Source organism: Oncorhynchus nerka, linkage group LG5, assembly GCF_034236695.1.
Source record: "Oncorhynchus nerka isolate Pitt River linkage group LG5, Oner_Uvic_2.0, whole genome shotgun sequence".
NCBI lineage: Eukaryota > Metazoa > Chordata > Actinopteri > Salmoniformes > Salmonidae > Oncorhynchus > Oncorhynchus nerka.
Genome location: NC_088400.1, coordinates 24,817,743 through 24,824,787, shown reverse-complemented (window position 1 = coordinate 24,824,787; position 7,045 = coordinate 24,817,743). Strand labels below are relative to the sequence as shown.

The 7,045-nt window shown below is 42.3% G+C and overlaps 1 long non-coding RNA gene across 2 annotated transcripts; it reads left to right on the top strand.

Moving 5' to 3' along the window:
• Window positions 1-436: 436 nt before the first annotated feature.
• Window positions 437-4,023, top strand: LOC135571723 (uncharacterized). Of its 2 annotated transcripts, XR_010463880.1 has the most exons (3): window positions 437-1,308; window positions 1,404-1,585; window positions 3,114-4,023. It is a non-coding gene; the product is annotated as an uncharacterized LOC135571723 (long non-coding RNA). The 2 variants fall into 2 exon arrangements; XR_010463879.1 differs by having other exon boundaries at window positions 1,404-4,023.
• Window positions 4,024-7,045: the final 3,022 nt, after the last annotated feature.

The following is a 7,045-nucleotide window of genomic DNA, read 5'->3' as shown; positions in this document are numbered from 1 at the left end:
GTGATCCAACATTTCTTTGTGTGCGCCTACATTTTTCAATGGCCAGCGTAGTGCCCTGCCAGGCATGGGCCTTCCCCTCCATCATCACTGCAGCTTTGTGACCACTCATCCAAAACAAGAGAGAAAAATCTAGCTCCAAATCACCGGCACACAGCTGCTCAATATGCAGTTTAACTATTACATACTGTACCTCTGATGATATTTGAATTAGGACTAATTAGCTATGGGCTTCCAGAAATATGTCAATTCCAGGCCTGGTGTTATGCATCTCTCAATTGTATTTAGCTATACTCGGATCCAGTAATGGCCTTGACTATTGTAAATCAAAAATAATATTGCTTTGATCGTGATTGGCATCCAGCAGGTTAACTAGGGTTATGAATGATGTTATACAACTGCCAGATTTGGATTTATCTCCTTCCCTTGGCTAGGTTTCGCAACATTCATTTGAACTTTTACATGAAAAACAGTCTTTGCTCTTCATCTAGCCTACTGTACTGAATGTATTCCCTCTTATTGCATAGCACAGCCTCCCGTTACCAAGGTAACTGATATAAATTCAGTTCACCATTGATTCAAAGGTATATTTATGTATCTCCCCTCAAGTGTGTATAGTTTCAGAAGCCAACAACATTACTAAGCAAAAGGAAAAACCCAGCAAAAATCAATCAGATCGTGATGAAAATCTGTCAAGTAAAAGCCTTTTTTTCCTTTCCTTTCCTGGCTAAGCCAATGTCATACAGTCTGTGTGCTTCAAGGTATGGTTATGTACCCAGAATGTAGAAAGGATGTCCCTGAGATTTCATCCTTCTCCACGTGTACAACATCCCTCACAGAATAGAATTCTTCTGTTATTCTATTCTATTAACAGTATATGGCACAAGGAAGCAGTGGTAATGGTACAGGACTGCTATTTCACAAGTCTCTTCCTCTTTTTTTCCTATGACATACAATAAACGGACATGTCGTAAGGTCCTAACATTTTTTTTGTCTTATGTTAGTACTAGCAGTAGGCTAGTAGCCTAGTCAAGGATGCATCAACGCAATATTGGCACACAACATTTTGTTAGAGATCAACAGAACGAAAGTAAACCTTGAATTTGTAGGTTTAAATTGTCCCTCTGGTGGCCAGGGTTGACTTATTTTAAGAAATGCCATTGGTTCATGGATTTAAAGTCTAAAATCTTTGATAGGTTGTTGAGGAATCTGTTGCAGGAAATAATCACTGTGAGCTGGTGAGGTTAGCATAGGGCTAACGTGTGCCAGGTTATCTGATGGGACCAGCTACAATGTAACGTTCTATAACATGTAAGTAAATCAAAGATTTTAATTGGCTGATGTGCATTTTGAGACGGCTAAATATTTTACATTTTACCCCCCTTTTTTGTGATATTGATTGGCAGTTAAAGTCTTGTCCCATCACTGCAACTCCCGTACGGACTCAGGAGAGGTGAAGGTCGAGAACCATGCATCCTCTGAAACACGTCTCTGCTAAGCCGCACTGCTTCTTGACACACTGCTCGCTTAACCCAGAAGCCAGCCTCACCAATGTGTTGGAGGAAACACCATACAACTGGCGACTGAAGTAAGTGTGCATACACCCGGCCAACCACAAGGAGTCGCTAGATCGCGATGGGACAAGGACATCCCGGCCGGGCAAACCCTCCCCTAACCCGGACGACGCTGGGACAATTGTGCACCCCCTCATGGGTCTCTCACAGACTGGGATGCCTCAAGCACTGCAATGTAGTGCCTTAGACCGCTTTGCCACTCGGGAGGCCATAGAAGAAACCATTTCAAGTTTAAATATACATGCCCCAGACCTACAGGAAGAATGCTCATAACGCCAACAACGGGAAACCTTTCCACCCCCACCACTCCCCTCCTTCTATTTTATTTATCTGTGCTTTCCAAGACCAAAATGAAAGCAGTCAGGAGCCATGGTAACCAACCAGTAGGCAAGTAGAGTATAGAGTCCTATTCACCAGCTAGGCAGTGAGAGGGTTGGCTGCAAGCGTTGCTATAAATGTGAGTGTAGCTGGGGAGAGCACCTGTCCAAATCCACAGCCACTTCACACCCAGAGGATCATTAATGTCATTTAACTGGCTTCCCTGTGTCTCTAGCTACTGCTACCCTAGCTGCTGTGTCTCTAGCAACTGCTACCCTAGCTGCTGTGACTCTAGCTACTGCTACCCTAGCTGCTGTGATTCTAGCTACTGCTACCCTAGCTGCTGTGACTCTAGCTACTGCTACCCTAGCTGCTGTGTCTCTAGCTACTGCTACCCTAGCTGCTGTGTCTCTAGCAACTGCCACCCTAGCTGCTGTGACTCTAGCTACTGCTACCCTAGCTGCTGTGACTCTAGCTACTGCTACCCTAGCTGCTGTGACTCTAGCTACCACTACCCTAGCTAATGCTACCCTAGCTGCTGTGACTCTAGCTACTGCTACTCTAGCTACTGCTACCCTAGCTACTGCTACCCAAGCTGCTGTGTCTCTAGGTACTGCTACCCTAGCTGCTTTGATTCTAGCTACTGCTACCCAAGCTGCTGTGACTCTAGCTACCGCTACCCTAGCTGCTGTGACTCTAGCTACTGCTACCCTAGCTGCTGTGACTCTAGCTAAAGCTACCCTAGCTGCTGTGATGTCCCAAAATGGCACCATATTCCATATATCGTGCTTTAATGTGCGCTGGTCAAGTGGTGCACTTCATGCTTCTCAAAATACATTCTACTGTGCTCCGAGCACTCAAATTGGAGCACGGGAGGGTCGGGGTACGAGTCCAAATCAAGGTATGCGAAACAGAGCACGGAGGGCACTTCTCGAATGCGTACTCCATTTGTACATATTTTGAAGCATGCATCGATGCAAACGGATAAAAATTGCACAATTTCTTGAAATCAATGCCGGCCATTTGAACTAAAGCGGGAGAAAATACACTCCGACTTCACAATGAAATGTTGCCTATTCACATCTCATATGTTAATAAATCCATGTTGTGTTAATTTAGGCATGTTTATCTGCCTACATACTGTAGACAGACAGTGTGGTGAAGAAGCCTAAGGAAGCTGAATAAATTTGGCTTTGCACCTTAAACCCTCACTAACTTTTACAGATGCACAATTGAGAGCATCCTGTCGTATCACCGTCTGGAATGGCAACTGCACCGCCTACAACTGCAGGGCTCTCCAGAGGGTGGTGTGGTCTGCCAAATGTATCACTGGGGGCAAACTATCTGCCTTCCAGGACACCTACAGTACCCGATGTCACAGGAAGGCCAAAAAGATCATCAAGGACAACAACCACCCAAGCTACTGCCTGTTCACCCCGCTATCATCCAGAAGGTGAGGTCAGTACAGGGGCATCAAAGCTGAGACCGAGAGACTGAAAAACAGCTTCATCAGACTGTTAAATAGCCACCGCTAGCACATTAGAGGCTGCTCCCCTATATAGACATGAAATCACTGGCCACATTAATAATGGGACACTAGTCACTTTAATAATGTTTACATATTTTGCATTACTCATCTCATACATATATACTGTATTCTATTATATTCTTCTGTATCTTAGTCTATGCCGCTCTGACATTGCTCGTCCAAATATTTATATATTCTTGATTCCATTCCTTTACTTTAGATTTAGGGGTATTGTGTATATTGTTGTGAAATTGTTAGATTCTACTTGTTCGATATTACTGCACTGTTGGAGCTAGAAACACAAGCATTTCACTACACCCGCAATAACATCTGCTAAGCACGTGTATGTGACCAATTAAATTGTATTTGATTTGAGATAGCAAGCCCATAATAAGTCAATAAGGCTAACTGGCTAGGTACTAGTACTCTTAGCTAGCTATATAGCCACAAAGAACTGTTAGCTAGCTACCCACAAAGAATTTACATCTATCTTGCATAATATACGTTTTAGGTCCTTTTTGCTTGTTTAGCTACCTGGTTAGCTACATTAGTATGGTTCACATATATCTAGCTTATAGTTATGAAGTAAAATGTTTGCTTTGTGTATATCTTGTTTCGTCTCTATTTCCATTGTTGTCCTGGCTGGAAGACGGTTCAGTGAATGGGTACTGTAAGTCCACAGTAAGTCAATAGTGCTAACTGGCTAGCTATCTAGCCATGACGAATTGGTAGCTACCTTGAATAACATTAGTTTTAGGTCATTTTTGACTGTTTAACTAGCTGGCTAGCTTGATTATTACGCTTCACATATCTAACTGATAATTATGAAGTAAAACTTTTGCTTTGTGTATATCTCCTCTATTGTTACCATTGTCCTGGCTGGAAGAAGGTTCAGTGAATAGGGAGGTGAGGTGTTAGTCAATACAGTGGTGGGAGTGCGAGTGCTTCTCAAATGTATTGCTTTATCCATTCTCCACACTCTCTCATCTTCACAAGAATGTACTCGAGAGAACATGTTTGGAGAATGCACTAAGCGCATGAGAGTGTGGGGCACAGTAGTATGCATATTGAGAAACATGCCTTGCCTCACTTCAGACCTGGCATAGCCTTGGCAAAGCCCACGTCTGAGGCCTCAACAGTGTTTAGGTGGATCCTAGCAGAGTAGCAGGACAAGGGTCACGACACCCAATGTTCGCATCCTTCCGTCTCAGTATCAGCCAGGAACAACCATCCTCTCACAGTTTACAGCAGCCAGAAGACGGGGCCTGTTCCCTCCACTCCTGAGCGACGTTGTGGGTAGCTACCATTGTGTTCATAATGAGAGTTAATAGCACAGTAACAGAAAGCCGCAGAAGCGTGTAATGATTTGGTTTGGCAGTGGTTATTGGAATCCCCTTCTGGTTTTAAATGATAGCACATCTTCCACAATGGGGTGAATGTAGATCTATGATGACTGTGGGGTGTCAGGAAGCCCCCCCACCGACCAGCACCCGGTTCAGGGCTATAGGAGCCTCAGGGGCATAGCACAGTTTAATAACAACCACTGGTCCAAAGACAGAGGAGTGGTCTCCACTCAGTGGAAGGGGATTAGTCAGATTAAGGGGAGTTTCAAACCGCATCTATTGTTGCTGCTGTCGTCTGGAAAGGTAAGGGGATGAGAACCTTGTGCACAGCAGTGCCCCCGTTGCCTGGGCGACATGAGTTGAACAGAGAGCCACAACGACACCTACTGAAGGAGAAGAGAATGCCAACTAACCAGGAAATTAAAATGAGCCCGTTTTCCTTTGGGAGAGACATTATTGACTCTGTGTAAGTAATGTGAAGGACAAAGGAGCAGTCAAGTGAAAATAATGTGGCTGACCTGAAAGTTTAACGTAATAGAAAATTTAAATGTGGATTGTTGTTTTTCCTTTGGAGGTTTCATGATTGAAGGTGAACGTTTTTATAATATGCTCATTTCCTTTTCAATCTTAAAAGTGACTGCAACCGTGTTAAACCTCTGCATGACAACGCAATTGAGTATAATTACACCATAAGAGGTTTGCCCAGCACAAGCACTGCAATAATGTATGCATGCCGCCAGGAAAAATCCCAAAAGGTGAGAAAAACAGTGGTAATTCTTAGATGAGAATCCCGTCCTACGGGATAATTGTGTTGCCCCAGCTTTGAGGGCTCAGAGGGTCACAGATGTATTAGTCCGAACGGAAAATGGAAGCTCTTTCATGTTGGAGTGTGTTTTTGCTTTCCAAATGTTTTGTAAACAACTGTGTTCCCTACTATGTAGAGGCAGGGGGGACATACAACTCTCCCTTTCAGACACAAACCTCCCCTGCTCCTCTGTCTGCTAACAGGTCCTGGCCCCAGACTGAGCCAGAGACCACGTATAACTCAGCCACACCGCCACTGAAATCCTGACTTTCTGTTAAGCAGGGATAAAGCAGAACAAGATTAGGTAAAACAAAACAGAACATGAGGGAGGAAATATCTGATCCAGTATAGACCCTAATATACTATCTGATCCAGTATAGACCCCAATATACTATCTGATCCAGTATAGACCCCAATATACTATCTGATCCAGTATAGACCCCAATATACTATCTGATCCAGTATAGACCCTAATATACTATGATCCAGTATAGACCCTAATATACTATCTGATCCAGTATAGACCCTAATATACTATCTGATCCAGTATAGACCCTAATATAATATCTGATCCAGTATAGACCCTAATATACTATCTGATCCAGTATAGACCCTAATATACTATCTGATCCAGTATAGACCCTAATATAATATCTGATCCAGTATAGACCCTAATATAATATCTGATCCAGTATAGACCCTAATATAATATCTGATCCAGTATAGATCCTAATATAATATCTGATCCAGTATAGACCCCAATATACTATCTGATCCAGTATAGACCCCAATATACTATCTGATCCAGTATAGACCCCAATATACTATCTGATCCAGTATAGACCCTAATATACTATGATCCAGTATAGACCCTAATATACTATCTGATCCAGTATAGACCCTAATATACTATCTGATCCAGTATAGACCCTAATATAATATCTGATCCAGTATAGACCCTAATATACTATCTGATCCAGTATAGACCCTAATATACTATCTGATCCAGTATAGACCCTAATATAATATCTGATCCAGTATAGACCCTAATATAATATCTGATCCAGTATAGACCCTAATATAATATCTGATCCAGTATAGATCCTAATATAATATCTGATCCAGTATAGACCCCAATATACTATCTGATCCAGTATAGACCCCAATATACTATCTGATCCAGTATAGACCCTAATATAATATCGGATCCAGTATAGACCCTAATATAATATCTGATCCAGTATAGACCCTAATATAACATCTGATCCAGTATAGACCCTAATATACTATCTGATCCAGTATAGACCTTAATATAATATCTGATCCAGTATAGACCTTAATATAAAATCTGATCCAGTATAGACCTTAATATACTATCTGATCCAGTATAGACCCTAATATAATATCTGATCCAGTATAGACCCTAATATAATATCTGATCCAGTATAGACCCTAATATAACATCTGATCCAGTATAGAC